General features: G+C 40.1%; 1 long non-coding RNA gene and 1 other non-coding gene across 2 annotated transcripts in view; both read right to left on the reverse strand.

Annotated features, from left to right (window-relative positions):
- Positions 1-9028: 9028 nt before the first annotated feature.
- On the reverse strand, positions 9029-9132 carry LOC123392013. The gene has a single exon (XR_006606692.1). It is a non-coding gene; the product is annotated as a U6 spliceosomal RNA (small nuclear RNA).
- A 386-nt stretch (positions 9133-9518) lies between these two features.
- Positions 9519-14314, reverse strand: part of LOC101671867 — a 78897-nt gene continuing 74101 nt past the window's right edge. The window contains exon 5 of the long non-coding RNA XR_006606663.1: positions 9519-9702. This is a non-coding gene — a long non-coding RNA (uncharacterized LOC101671867). The remainder of the gene's footprint in view (positions 9703-14314) is intronic.

Below are 14314 nucleotides of genomic sequence, written 5' to 3' on the forward strand. Positions count from 1 at the left end.
CACAGAGGCTTGAGATAAAAATCTCTCACGGTAATGGCAGAGAGTGACTTTCAGGGACTTCCTTCTGGTGACATGCCTGGAGGTGCACCCAGGGCTCAGGACACAGAGCTGTGGAGAACAATTCTACAAGGCCACAAGTAATGGGGTCTACCTACCAGTCTCCCAGCCTGACGATCTAGGGGTCAATTTTAAGGAACTTGAGGGAAATGTCAAACGGGTTATCTTTTATGTAATTCTCCAAGAATATCAGTCACTTCTTTTTCACAAAGGTTTTGAGAAAAGGTCAGCAGCAGACAATTAATATTCCCTGGCAAAAATAAGGATTACAAGTGAACGAGGAAGCTGCAGACTTCATTAATCAAATGAATGGAAGAGAGGGCCAGTCCCTTTTGTGAAATTTAAGGGGCCTACCCAATTCACACCTGAATAGATGCCCAACAAATACAGGCACAGAGTCAAGCTGATTCTAGACTCTCCCAGAAAGACCCAATAAACATTTGCTTTAAAAAGCAAAAGTGGGGGAAAAAAAAAAGAAGAAAAAAAAAAGCTGACGTGGAGGGGTGTCTAGGTATATATAAAAAATATATATAATATATATATAAAATATTATATATATATGTATATATATATATATATATATATATATATATACACACACAATCTTCTAGTTCTGTTTCTCTGGAGAATACTAATTCAAGTGAGTTACTTAAGTGCTCTGTGACTCAGTTTCCTTACCTATTAAATGTAGATGGTGACAGTTATGCAAAATTAAAAGAGTTAATGTGTATAAAGTATTTAGAAGTCTAACACTTAGGAGCAATTTAAAACCATTAATGATGATGGTTAGAATATCAGAAGAGCCATTAGCTCTTCTTACTGTAACGAGGAATGAAATAACTAGTTTCTTGGCCCTTTTTTGCATTTTTGTTCCATTTGGGCCCTTAATCAATTGAATGGTGCCTGCCCACATTGGTGAGGGCAAACCTTCCTCAGTCAGTCTCCTGATTCAAATGCTAATTTCTACTGGAAGCACCCAAAATAATGTTCTACCAGCTATCTGGGCATCCCTTAGCTCAGTCAAGTGAGCACATAAAATTAAGGATCACATTGCTCAAGTTCACCCAGTATGCTAGAGGTTTTAAACTTTAGATGTCTAGCTTCAGACATCTCTCTCTTAATCACCACAACATTCTAGCACTCTAGTCTAATATTAGATGAGGAAAGTAGATAAAAATCCATCCCCTGTGGAATGAGAAACTGGGCAGGATCATGAATTGTCACCCAAATAATACTTCTAGTGTAACATTTCCCAAACTGGGATTCCATAGGACATCCTGTCATATTAGATGCACCAGAAAAAAAGAAGAGTTCCAAGGACCATGAAGTCTAAAAACTTACATACGAATATCGTATTTTGTGAAAGTCATGATACATCATATATTATAGGCTCTGAGAATGTACTCATTAAAGAAAACTTTCTCTCTTTCATTATCCAGATTCTACTAAATTTATTCCATCAGTGAATTCATTCATTGCTTCATCCTTGCTAAGGTCAGCAGTGACCTCTGGGTCACTAAATCCCAAGGATTTCTTAGCAGTTCTAGACAGGATAGACTTTGCCCTCCTTTTGAAACACGCTCTTCGAGGGGCTTCTGCATTATAAAGCTTTTCGTCGCCCTCCTTCTGTGTGTTTCTCATTACTCTTTACCAGTTAATCAACCATCTGCCAGTCCACAACTCTCGGGACTTGTTAGGACTCGTTCCCTAGCTCCTTCATCTTCCTTGAGAGTTTCTACCTAGGTGATTGCATTTACATCCACTGCTTCACTATCCACCTATTTGCTGACGATGCCTAGATTTAGGTCAATTTCCCAGACTTCATCTCTAAGTTCCAGAACTGTTTTTCCAACTTCCTATTTGAAATCCTATCTACAGGGTTCCAAAGTCTTCTTAAGTTCAACATGTCCAAAGAAAAGCTTGTTATCTTCCTCCCAAACGTCATCATTTTCATAGAGTCTGCTTCCAGAAGATGGTAGAAAGAAACCATACATTTGCTTACCAATACCAGGACCTCATTTTGTGACTCCCTCTTCCTTAGCACCCATAACCAATCATCATCAGATCCTGCTGACTTTGGAGCTAAATGCCTCTCATACCCATGCATTTTTTTTTCTCTATTTAAACTACAAGCTTAGTTCCACGTCACCAAAGTCTTTCTCTTAGACTCTTGGCAGCAACATAGAACTTGGTTTTATGAACTTCTCCTCTCCATCAGCGATGCTCATCTCATCTCTTCTCCCCCTTAGAAACAACATGTCCAGATGAGTGGTATTTTATAAATGCCAATAGAATCATGTCCCCTTTCCACTTAAAACATATCAGTGGTTTCTCATTAAACTTGTGATAGAGAAAACCCTCTTAAGGTGGTTTCCAATGTTTTCCATGCATCATCCTGATCTACTTCTCTGGCTTCATGTAGCAATTCTTTTTGTCCTCAATGTCTTCATTTGGAAGATGTGAACGTTTTGCAATTCACCCACTTGCGGGGTTCATATCTTGGACACTGGCACAAGCCATTTGCTCTGACTGGAATGTGTTTCTCTCCCTTTCTCTTCTACTGAGTAGCCACTCATCCCTAAGATTGTATCCAAGTATTATTCCTTCAGAGAGATCTATTTTAGACCACCATGAAATGATATATCTATCTTCTATAGTATGCCTTACTTATAATTTTATATTTTCTACATAATTATTGGCTCAGTATCTATCCTCCCTACTAGAGTATAAGCTACATGAGGGGGAGCTCAATATCTATCCTCCCTACTAGACTGTAAGCTACATGAGGGGGAGCAATGTTCTTTCTGTTCCCTACTCCATCTTTTGCAGCTAACACAGCACCTTGAATCATGTGGGTGCCCCTGGACAGGGAGCCCTTTTACCAGCGGTGTGCTAGGTACTGTTGATAGAACATTAAAGAAGATGGATAGTGTCTCTTTGCTGATAGAGCTTCTAGCCTAGTGTAAGAGAAAGGCAATCCATCAGTAGGTACAAAGAAATGTGCAGTCGGGGTGAAAACAGGAGACGTTCCAGGGAAAACCAATCTGTGGAGGGTTAAAGGCTTCCCAGAACAAAAGGCCTAAATAATAGTGATAGCTATGTAGGCACTTTATGTATTAGTGTTTGTGTTAGTGTATCATGTTACGCATTAATGTATTATGTATTAACTCATACTGATCTCCACCTAAGAGGAAGTAAAGAAGGAAGCTGAGGAGCAAAGAACATATGTGACTTGCCAAGTGTGCTCGGCTAGTTAGAAGGGGAGCTGGATTCAAACCTAGACAGTCTGGCTCCTACTTCCGTGTTCTTAACTCACACTGTACTGTTTCTGAGTTGCTTCAGCAAAAGAGACTCAAGAGACAGGCAGAATTCCAGACAAAAGGTAGAGCAAAAACAAAGACTGAGCAGAAAAGAACTCTAGACTTTTCAGAAACTAATAGATCAGATTGCATTTTTAGAAAGAAGGAAAGGAAAATACCACTCTCTGTAAGATGGAGACAGGATTTGGAACAAGGCAAGGCTGAAAGCACATTACCCATTCCACACATCCACCATTACAATCCTCTGGGACACAAACTCCTTGGAAGACCATAAGCCAATACCGCTCTCTACAAACCTGAGACGGAATGAAGGTTTGCTCCCTGTGTGGGTCACCACTGCTTTTCAAGACAGCAAACAGAGAAGTACATTGAATTAAGCATTTTACAAATATACACGCTTTGGCCGAACAAGGGAAGCTGACGGGGTTCAGAACAAATTCATTTCCAGAAAGTTCAGACAATCTCAATGCTTCAGAACTTGAAAAAACTTTTATCTGATCAAGTCCATGTGTGACAATGAGGAAAATAAAAGGACAATTACTACTAACCACTTCCCTGGGGAAAAAAAAATTCAAAAGGGATATAGCTTAAAAAAACAGTAAGCTGGTTTTTCATCCTCACATCTTTGAAGGGGTGTATAGGGAAAGAGGGTGGCAATGCTAGATCAGGCATTTTTGCACATATTATCCACAGGGAAATCTAAATCTATAACCATCATCATAAAATGAAACAAGAAGCAAATCAGAAAGGAATGAATGAAGGGCAAGTGATAGCCAAGGGGTTTACAATAATCAATTATTAAAATGCCTTAAAAGAGCAAAGAAAATGCTTATCAGATCAGCAAAGCACCTTTAAATAAATAATATGATTTGGGTTTAATTAATGGCCTAATTACAGTTTTACCCAATAGGCTTAAATGCTCCAAAGGAACAGTTTGAGTCTCTTTGGTAGATAATCTGTGTTTTAAAAAATGTTCTAATTACATATTTGCTTGAGTAAATAATGTGAATTTTACAAAACTGCCTAATGATATATTTATGTGACTATATTTACCCAAATGGCCTCTCATTCTGTGCTAATGGAGCGGGGATTACCGCTCCGGGGAGACATGGGAAAGTGGGAGGGCTCAGCCTTCACCCGGACACCCCTGTTCTTCTCACCCTGTTCTCACTCTCTCTCACCCCAAAACACACCGCCACAAGTGTATGACCCACTTAGTCATCATCAGTTTAAATAGGGAAAAAAAATGTCCTCCTCAGCCTTTTGCGTAAACACATTTTACAGAAAGGATACAGACTCAAAAAATGAGTATTAATACTGTATAATGCTCCATGAAAAGTAGATAATGAGACTGTAACCAAGACAGGTCACTCAAGGTTTAAAAAGCTGCATAATTTATTCTGTTCTTTATAGAATGTCTTACAATGCCTTATGAAAATCCAACTCTATGTGTTGGAATCAGAGTGCTATGACATAAGGCCACATAAGGGTGTATGTTATGGAACAGAGAAGTCCTACGAAAACTGAGTTCGAATCTCCCAGTTTTGCAGTGACCGGTGTCCGTTCATGAGCTGTAAATCATTTTCACATGTTTAAAGACATACATCTAGAAAAACAAGCACATACCTACTCACGAAATTAGATGAAGAAAAAAAGTCCCATCTCAGAGTTTACTCATAAAATCTTACTTTTAGCAGATATTTACTGTTTAAAACTAGGTGATACTCCATTCCTTATGTAATTAATCATGACCCAGGAAAGGGAAAACAGCATTTCTATTTCCAATCATTCTCCAAACAAGAGAAACATCAAACCAAAATACATACAAAAAAAAAAAAGATAAAAGAAATGGTTTGGGGAACAAGAGAATAAGTACAAATAGCTAAAAGAATAAACTCAAGGATTAGGATTAGCATCCCATCTCAAGCATGCAATAATAGCTCAGAGTCCATAAGCTTCCAAGAGGCCAAAGCAAAGCAAGAAACATGACGATTTACACAAGTTAATTAAGTCAGATAATCAGCAAGATCTAAAACAATTTCTCCTATAATCCTCATAACCAGGGTTCCTTGTAACACAGGAGGATTCCTTCAACCATACCTCGACAGAAGGGTTTCATTGGATTGTGAGTTACCATTTAGGTTGGGGACAGAACCCTATGCTTTAAAAAATGGAATGCATAATAAAAGTCACACTAACTGTGCTGATTAACAGTGGCATCCCTCTTGGAAGGTTCAGAAGGCATTCCAATAATTGCAGGGACTCAGGGCCCTCATTATAGGCACTAATTGTATTTTACTATAATTGGGCAAAATTGCTACTTAATTGAGAGTTCAGTGGATAGAGTGCCAGATTAACTAATTTTCACCTTAATAAATGTGTAATTATTCATTAAAATTTTGAATTCCACTGTTGACGCCCTTAAACATTACTTCTGGGTGCTCGCTCTCACAGAGCTCAGCTAGATGCTCCCATTGCTCAGACCGTAAGACTTTCTATTCTGAACTGTGGAGGAAGAGATGTCCACAGCATGGAGCCCGAAGCCCAGTCCGTGCCTGTCTTTGTCCAGCGGCCTCTGGGGCCTCTTGCCTGCCTGAATGAGGTGGTACCATCTGTTTACCCTGGCCCCGTCTGCTTGGATCAAGTAGGAAATTGAAGGCACTAATCTGAATTTTTCAGAAACTTTATCGTAATTGAAAAGAGAAGGTGATAAAGAGGCGGGGGGAGCTGTTTGGCAACTTAATTATACTGGTCACTCCGTGGGCTGAATAATAAAGCAAAGGCGTATTTTTGAAATAGGACCAAGCTAAGAGCAAAACCATAACTCCAAGCACTTTGTAGAGGAGCCCATCCACTCAAGTAGGCATTTATAATTAGGATGTGAAACTCAGCCCTGCAGTTATTTATTATTGAAATTGCCTTAAGGTGATCTCCAAAACAACTTCCTCTCTTGATTTACCTCCTCCTCCTCCCCTTTCTAAAAGCAGCAAATGGAATACAAGGGATTAGCCTCTTAGGAGCAAATAGGCAGAGATGAAATGCAGCCAGGAGCGAATGCTTGGCAGGACCCAGAAGGGAGGTGCCAAGAGGACATGGGTAGATCATTGGAGAATTGATTGGAAAGATCTTCTGTTCCCAGAAGAGAGCAGGCTTCAATGGTTTCTCTCAAGTTTTATTGCACATTAGCAGAACCATATGGTCTGCTCGTGTGGGCAGCACCTGGGGGGGGGGCGACGGGTGAATACAACAGCTTCAGACTAAAATGCAGATTTGGGAAGTTTCTGCTTAGAAAATGAGATCTAGAATGACTGCAGAAGCTGCACCTGTCCTCGGCCTCCACAGAATATATTTCTTCATGTGAAGTCTATTCAAGTTGGGTTTTTTCCATTCCATGTCCACCAACAGGAGAAGAAGAAGAAGAAAAAAAAAAATACAACTTTCTATTACTCTGAAACACACAGGAGAAAAGATTCTATCTTTTTAAGAGGATGGCAGGTAGTTGGAGGGAGGGGAGAAAGGCAAGAAGAAAATGTTCTTTTCAAGACTTGAAATCAATGTCTTATCAAACCCAAATCAAATTGTATACGCCAAAGTCATTAGACCCAGAGTCTACTTGTTAGGAATAAATATTTTGCCCTAGGATTAAATCCCATTATGTCGCAGAGGCTGAGTTTCTTCAGCCAACCGGAAAAACCGAGACAGGTAAAACTTGATAGCATCTCTGTACACTGGGAGATGCAGGAACATAGAATCTGCAAGTTTAAGTGAGAAACCCTGCAGTTTTTGGTGTCCTCAGAACTACGCCATTTGCAGTGGCCCTGGATGGTAGAACTCCATTTGGGATATAAGCCCTATTTGTCCCTAGTGTTCATCCTGGCCCCTGCTCTTCACGCGGTGCCTCCCCACTGCTTCCCTTGCGATGTCTCAACGCTGCTCCCAGATCACCCGCTCTGTAGCCCATCCTCTCAAACTGCTTTTCCTGGCATTATCCCACACTCCCTGTCTTTCCTGGCTCCTTTCTCACCAAACCTTGCTGTTTCGTTGGCTACTTTCTCAGGAAATCGGTGATAAATGAGAGAGCTTTACTCAATACTGAGATAAAATGTGAATGTGTTACACCCTCCAAAAAGCAGAATTATAGTTAACAGAGGCCTCAATGGTTTTACTCACAGAAGAACCTGTTGGTAGAATTTTAGGAAAAACAGCTGTATGGGAAGAAAATGAGCTGTAAAGTCATGTCTTTCAGGCTAACTCCAACAAACCACACTTTATCAGAGAGGGTGGGTTTGACTGCCAGTAATTTAATCTCTGATTTGAATGGTCAAGACAATAGGCGTATTTATTATCTCACATAAGAAGTCTCAAGCACTAAGTAGGCACAAGGCTGTCCTGTCTCTACATGTCCAACTCAGCCTGTCCCCCAACTTGTTCCAGCTAACCTTTCTTATGTTGCCAAGATGCCAACCCTAGTTACAGGCATCCCACGAAGACACAACTATGTCCAGAAGAAAAGCAAATATTATGTCCCAGATAGATCTATATATATGTGTGTCCTATATTTATATATATAGCAAATATATATACAGCAAATATTGTGTCATATATATGTCATAATGTATGTATTATATATAATCGGAGACAAAACATTTGATAATTTTTGCCAGCAATCTTCTCAACTGTCACTGGCCAGAATAAGTTCATACACTCCTTCCTAACCCAGTAATTGTCAAAGGCAATTGTGTAAATGATGCCTGGCTTAGACAACAGACACTATCTTTTAGTCACTTAGGAGAAGGCAGGACCTCCCAAGCAAAAATGAAGATTTTCTTATAGTTTGAACCCAATAAAACTTAAATGTCAGTCTGACCTTGTATCCTTAATGTACTTTGGTTCAAATTCAGTCATGGTGTCCTTCTTCCTGCAAAAGATTTTGCCGCTTTGAGCTGCAAGGATCTCAATATAAGAAAAAGAAGAGAGGGAAAAGGGGAATTAGAAAGACAAGGTAAACAGCGGCATCTGAATTTTGTTGGGTCTAAAAGGTTTTATCATATGACTGCCAGTTTCCCATACATCGGCCTTCATGGTAACTGAAAACTCAGAAGCAATTGAGTGTGTCAGACCACAAAAATGAAACTAGGAACAGGGGAGGACAAACTTGGGAGAGGTTGCCATGGTCTACTGGGTGGGTGATGTAGGCACTAGAAATGATATTTTATAGTGCTGACAAGTCAAAAGCACCAATCACAAGTAAGACAATATTTTTCTGGAAGTTGAGAAAACTAGAAAAATATGCCGTAGGCCTTTGTTTTATTGACCCAAAGTGAGGAAAATCAGTTATGTTCATTGCTCCAAATGTCATGTCTATCTCTAAGAGAATCCCAGAGATTAAAAAGTGAACTAAGACCTAAAGTTTTCACTGAAAAGTAAGTTCAACAGGCCAACAGGCGAGAGGCAGGGTAGGTCTCTGTCCCACCTCTCTTCATCTGCTAACAAACCTCCTAGGAGCATGACCTCTATGATGTGGCTTTTCACAGACTGGCCTGTACTATGAAGAATAGGGTCTAAACTTATTTTATTTTATTGATTAACATATAATGTATTATTTGTTTCAGGGGTATAAGTCTGTGACTCATAAATCTTACACAATTCACAAAAATAGGGAACGCTTCATGAATTTGCGTGTCATCCTTGCTCGGGGGCCATGCTAATCTCTGTATCATTCCAATTTGAGTCTATGTGCTGCTGAAGCGAGCACAGTCAAAACAGATCTTAAAAAAGGATAAGATCTCCTTATTGTCCCAGCATTCCCTAGGGCTTGGAATAGTGCTAATAGGTATAAATTTTGATTTATTGAAAAACAATTGCTTGGTTTGAAAAACGGTTGAATACACTCAAATTATTTATCGTGTGCTCTACTGAACAATATAGAGAAGGGATGAATCTAGAAAGTTTCTTTGAAATATGTTAAAGCAGAAGTTTTAACTCCTTAATGTTTCATCCTTTGCCCACTGAAAAACCAGGACTGCCAGAGTAAAGGTTGTGAAATAGTCATGTATTTATTACAGTGAAAAATCAAGACACATTAGCATTGTAGCAATTCTGGCAGAAAGGGTCACTTCCAGAAATCAAGTTTCGTATATGAGCGTACTGAGACCTACCTGTGTAAGTCAAGCAGGGTCTCCCTCAAGAGCCAACACTGGAGCTCTGGCTTGACAGCTCTTTACTCTCACAATGGCCAAGAGCCCAAAGAACAAATCAGAACCCCTATGCTATCCCCACAGCATCACTGCTTGTCCTGGTAACACCAAATGACATAAAGAAAAACCTGTGGCAGAAGAGCACAGTGTTTTACTCTGTGAATTTCTGAACAATTACATCCTAGTGGTTGGGGAAGTATTCATCTTCCCCTACTCATTTTGACAGACAATTTTGTCTCCTACAACCTACAGATAGAAGATGGATGTTTAAGGATATTGCTGAGTGAGGATCACCAAACCAACCTAAAACTTGACTTTAACTTTCCTTGAGGAACTGCCTTACTTAACTAATGGCTGCCCTTCCTGCTAGCCACGTTTGGCATTCAACTATATTAAATAACATGAGGTAAAAAATGTCTCCTTTTGCTTCAGCCTGCCATAGTACCTAAACTTCTAGCCATTAATATGACTCAAATTATTCAAGTAAAAAACTATGAGCAACTCACTATATAAGGAAAATACATTGATTAATTGAGAAAGTAAGAAAGAAAAATAGACACAATCTCTATTTTATAGGGCATATAACCCACTGTGGGAAAGGATACATATGGAAATTACTCTAATTCAGTATGTGCCCACAGAAGAGCGCAAGCAATATACTAGGGAGGATCAAAGCTGAAAAAGATATAACCCAAATGGGAAAATCAATTGGAAAAGCAACTGGGAAAAATCTTAGACAAAAGTATATGTGCAAAGAATATTACAAGATAGATTTTTAACGGAGGAAATAGTGACAGAGCATACAAATCAGACAGACACAGACATGCAAGTAGAGACCTCTCCTTTGTTTATACATTTCTTTCAAAACGGGCAGTCCAAAATGGATTCAACTTCACCTAACAACAGTGCTGCAAACAGCCGCCAGACAACAGGATTCAGAGGAAATCAGGTAATTGACAGGGAGGTTTCAATGGTCAGGAGAAGCCTTTAAATGATCCAGAACATGTGGTAACAGCAAGCAGATCCTGGAGCTTCTAGGGGCAGCATGAGATCACTGGTCAGTGAGGTGGAAGGTGTCCCCCAAACTGAGTTTTGTCTGTTTACCGTTTATTCTTGGGCAGCCTCTAACCTCAATGTGCATTAATCCGCCTTGACAAAGCAAAAAGAAAATAAATCTAATGCTGCACTTTGCTGGAGAACGTAGAATCTATATTGAGGCCAACCTCAGGGAAACAGGAAATCAGAGTGAAGGTTACAGCTCTGACAGTGACCTGGGCTGGCTGAGCTTTCATTCCTTTCTAGGTCACACTGACATGAAGCCCAGAGACAGCTTTGAAATCTGCCAAAAAAGTCAGCACATGCCAGGATGGAATGGAATTCCACACCCCTTTGCTTCTAGTAGCAAAAAACTCTCGTCCGAAATAGTCTAGTGCTTTAAACAAAGCATTGCTTAGCTTAGTCATTCTAAAAAGCCTCTCGATAGCCACAAATGGGCAAGGAAACAATAAAAGGACAACAGAACAAACATGCTCAGGATGGAAATATACTAAACTCAAAGGAAAAAAGTAAAACTAGACATGTTCTACTCACTAATAATCAAGGACAAATTAAAAAACTAGATACCATTTTTCAGTTATCAAATCAGCCATTTTAAAGTTAGAATATTCTATGTGATAAAGGTATACGAAAGCCTATTCTCACAGAGCAGAAGCATAAAGTATTAGCAGGAGGCTTTGGCTCGGTAATTCAACCTTTGGGAATTTATTCTAAGAAAATATATTCTATCTATTTATAGATCATCTTTTCACATCATAATTTTTTTTTAAGATTTTATTTATTTATTTGACAGAAAGAGATCACAAGCAGGCAGAGAGGCAGGCAGAGAGAGAGGAGGAAGCAGGCTCCCCGCTGAGCAGAGAGCCCGATGCGGGCCTCGATCCCAGGACCCTGAGATCATGACCTGAGCCGAAGGCAGCGGCTTAACCCATAATTATTTTTAATAATGCAAAATTACACACAACTTTATTGCAAACCAGAGAATCATCGGATGCTCTGTTTTATAACCCTATGAAACAGTGACACAAAAACGACATGGGACTCAGAAAATGCTTATGAAATAAATCAAGGTACAAAACTAGCTGCATATCAGGACCACAAGAAAGTATAAAGTAACAGTGCTTATTCTCTCTAGATACTGAAATTCCAAATTACTTTTCTGTTTCTCTTATCCTTACATATTCTCCAGTAATAATATATCGCTCCAATAATTTGAAGAACCTATGCATTTTTTTAAGCTCTCACACTCATTCATGAATTTCTAACTGCCGTTTGATTTCAATAAAACTATTTCATCACAATATAACTTTGTTATTTGGTCATATTCAGTGTTGCCCAATAAAGAAGCTGTCGCATAAGAAATAGCACTGGGGAAGGAATCCTAGTTCCTGAGCCTCATGGAGAAGGATTCAGAAGTTATCATGCCTATTCCACTCTTAATCACACACCTTCAGATCCCAGACACTGCTCCTTGTGATCATATTCACCTATCTGCTCTACAAATAAGATTTGCAAATCTTAGGCTTTATAGAACATCTATTCTTAACTTAAAACAAAACAAAAACCACAGGATTCTGTGGCATCTCAATTCTGCAACTCATCCACTTAATTAACTCACTTAATTCCTGGTCCGTCATCTACAAGAAAAATGTAAAAGATTGCTTCATGTTAAGTGACATGTGTAATGTGATCAAAACTGTATTACAGTAATACCAGGCATTAGAATCCTTCTTTGCTTTATAAAAAGTACTTCATTGTGGTAGAAAAGGAGACCTTAACAGTATTAGAGGTAAAGTGCTCTCTGTAAGAAAAGTCGAGTTTTCATTCTTGTTTCTGTGCATGTGAGTTACAAGGCAAGGGAAGAAAGGAAGGGAAGAGGAGGAACAGGCAATCAGCACGGCGGCAAGAAGCTCCGGGATTAACGGAGAGGAAAAGCAGTGCCCAGGAGAGATCGCCGGTGATGCTGCAGTGGCCAGGCATAGTTGTGGGTAGCTATGTGGGATATGATGGACAGAGAGGCAAAGGATATGCAATCTGCACCAGCCTTGCGTCTGTGACCGCTGTGAGGGGCCCTCATTTAGTTGGGCATAAAAGATTGAGCAAAGAAAACACACATTCAGCGGCAGCAGAAAATTGGGGCGAAGGTGATCAAAGTATTGGCTCCTAGGGAAATGAAGGAAATCTTGGGAAGGGCTCCAGGACTCCAGCCTTCTGCAATTCTGCAGTTCTTGGAACAAGGCTTCAGTCAATCTGAAAATTCTATGGACTCCCAGCTGACTTCCACGGGAAACAGCTAATGGCAGAGAAAAACCCCAAATCCCATGCTTTAGACCCTAGGTCAGTTTTTGCACCACGATTTCATGCTACCTCTCAATTCTATTTCCTATTTATATCCATTCTAACAGGCTATATAAAACATAACTGTCAAAGAACAAAAGAGATGGATAGGATAGGGAAAAGAGGAAGGAACGCCCTTTAAACTGAAACTTGCTTTTAAAGTACCTAAGACACCTTCAAACACCTGTTATAGAATAGACTATTGCATAGCAATTGAAATGGCAAAGATAAATGATAAATAAGCTTTTTCTGTTACTTTTGTTCTTTCTTCCTTCCTTTTCCCTTTCCTCACTTTCCTCCTCTCTTTCTTGTCAGTAAACATTCACTGCTCCATGGGAGATGCTCAGTTTCCCAAGCCCCCAAGACCATTATCGGGAGACCATGGGAAATCTTAGCTGTGCCACTACTTCCTGATCCATAAGGAAAGAGCCAGCACATGTCAGTAAGCATTTGGGAGAGTCAGAAGCTGTGCGATTCTCTGGGCCATCTCTCGCATCCATTTTTCTTTGGGGTTCCACTCTAGCCCCGAGACTGTTAAGATTCCCCAGTCTCTCTCATATTCTGAATGGGGAAGAAAAACTTCGGGAGAAGGGAGGCCATCATCTCATCTCTTCCGCCTCTAACTCACCAGAGTCTTGTGTTGAGGAAAAGCTTTGACAAAAGACTACATCTCCGGTAACGACCACAATGAAAGGAAAATTTAAATGTCCTTCTTCTCACAGATCCAGCTAACTCAGTGAACCTGCATTGAGGAATGAACCCAGCGTGCCACAGGCAGTTACTGCTGATGGGAGATATGACAGACAAATCTTCATTTTATTTCTATTCTGTTCTTCTTCCACGGTGTCATCAATCTCCCCTTCACCTGTAAGCCAGCCTGTCTTAAGGAGCAGGACCAAACATGACAAGCTTCCGACATTCACTCCCACAGCAACTTTCCCTCCACCTACGGTTCGGCACTGGTGGCTGTCTGGGTATAGTTTGTACCCTATTTCCCCTCTCACGGTGGAGATTCACGTCGGCGTTGAAGTGTGGGCCAAGGGCCAGCAGTGTTGCCATCACCTGGAAACTTGTTAAAAATGTGGAAAAGCAGTCCTCACACTGACTCAAAAGCTGCATTTTAATAAGAACCCCAAGTGAGTTTGATGTACATTAAAGTTTGAGAAGTGCTCTAGGGAAATCTGGAAAAGGGTTGGGAATGTCACCTGGGAATGTCATTACTTAGAGAGGCATCATAAAGCATGGGCTTCGGCCAGCTGCTCCTGGGCTCACCACCCAGCAGCTGTGTGTCACTGGGCAAATTATATAACATCTCTGGCTCTCATTTCCTCCCAGGTTTAATAAAAT

Source organism: Mustela putorius, unplaced genomic scaffold (genome assembly GCF_011764305.1).
Source record: "Mustela putorius furo isolate JIRA1106 unplaced genomic scaffold, ASM1176430v1.1 tig00000421_pilon_pilon_pilon, whole genome shotgun sequence".
Classification (NCBI taxonomy): Eukaryota; Metazoa; Chordata; class Mammalia; order Carnivora; family Mustelidae; genus Mustela; species Mustela putorius.